General features: G+C 66.0%; 1 protein-coding gene across 2 annotated transcripts in view; it reads left to right on the forward strand.

Moving 5' to 3' along the window:
• The first annotated feature begins 208 nt into the window (after nt 1–208).
• The window catches only part of CNTFR (ciliary neurotrophic factor receptor), a 93,494-nt gene continuing 92,374 nt past the window's right edge, over nt 209–1,328 (forward strand). For both annotated transcript variants that reach the window (XM_027839297.1, XM_027839295.1), the window contains exon 1: nt 209–243. The gene's annotated coding sequence lies outside the window, so the exon portion shown is untranslated. The remainder of the gene's footprint in view (nt 244–1,328) is intronic.

Raw genomic sequence — 1,328 nt, forward strand, 5'->3', positions numbered from 1 at the left:
TAAAGAAGCTTAAAACCCGAGGAGCCGGTGCAGAGCGGGCGGGAGGGCGGCGGCAGTGCTGGCAGCAGCGGCAGCAGCCCCAGTGGCGGCGCGCGAGGAGCCGGGCTCCGGGGAACGGGATCCAGGGAGGAGCGCGCTCGGGAGCGGGCGGCGAGGGCAGCCCCAGTGCCCGGCGCTGGGGCGGAGAGCAGCCAAGGGAGGCGGCGGCTGCAGCGGCGGCGGCGGCGCAGAGCTCGGAGAGCGGTGAGTGTCGGACAGTGTGGCCCCCGCCCGGCCCGGGCCCCTGGCTCGGGGGTGGGTGGGATTCGCAGGCGGCCGGGCGGCTGGCGGCCAGACTGGCTGACGACTGGCAGCCCTTTTTCGTAGAGCTGGTTGGGTGCGGCCCGGGGCGCTGGGGGCCGTCGGGCACGCGTGGGGTTCCGGGCCCCCCGAGGGGGGCTCTGAGCCCCTCAGCCTGGCGAGGGCGGGAGGGGCGAAGAAAGTTCAAGGGAAACTTTGCCCGAAAACTCCGACGGGGGCCGAGTCGACGGGGTGGGGGGGCTCAAGTGGAGAAACCCCTCCTGTGCCCCCCAAATCATGGCCCCTGGAGCTGGAGCGGGAGGGAAAGGGAGGGGGAAAGAGAGCGAGCTAGCGAGCTAGCCAGGGTGTGGTGGCCGGGCCGAGCAGCGCCGGACAATTGGCCTGGGGGTTTGGGATGGGGGGGACGGGGATGGGACGGGACCAGCGATCAGAGCTGTTCTCCCATCCTCCCTTCCCCCCTTCACTCCCTCCCGAGGCCCCCCCCCCCGGATTCAGGCGCTAGACTTGTAGGATACCCACGGGTACCTACCCTCCCTTCTGCTTTCCCTCTCTCCCAACCCCGCGCCTTCTCTTCTTCCTCCGTTGCTCCCCACCCCTACTCCCCCTCCAGTTAGCTGAGCCCTAGGATTTGGGGAAATCTCTGAGGATGGGGAGGAAATGTGTGCTTGGGGGGCCAAGAAGTGAAACGGGCAGAGGGTCGCGGGGACCCCGGCCCTGGGCGGGGGGAGGGGCAGGAGGTGGGTTAGTGGGCATGGGGAGGGTTTCCTCCCCCTCGGGAAGATTTAAATCTGGACATCAAAGTCCCTGGGGGGTGAGAGGGGTCTCAGTATGTTTTTGTGCTTGCCTATGTCTATATCGCCTAGTGTGTATTTGTGTGTGTGTGTGTGTGTGTGTGTGTGTGTGTGTGTGTGTGTGTGNTTCAGTATGTTTTTGTGCTTGCCTATGTCTATATCGCCTAGTGTGCATTTGTGTGTGTGTGTGTGTGTGTGTGTGTGTGTGGCAGAGGGGAGGTCAGAGGACGGACAGCT

This window comes from Vombatus ursinus, unplaced genomic scaffold (assembly GCF_900497805.2).
Source record: "Vombatus ursinus unplaced genomic scaffold, bare-nosed wombat genome assembly UNPS02014832.1, whole genome shotgun sequence".
Lineage (NCBI taxonomy): Eukaryota > Metazoa > Chordata > Mammalia > Diprotodontia > Vombatidae > Vombatus > Vombatus ursinus.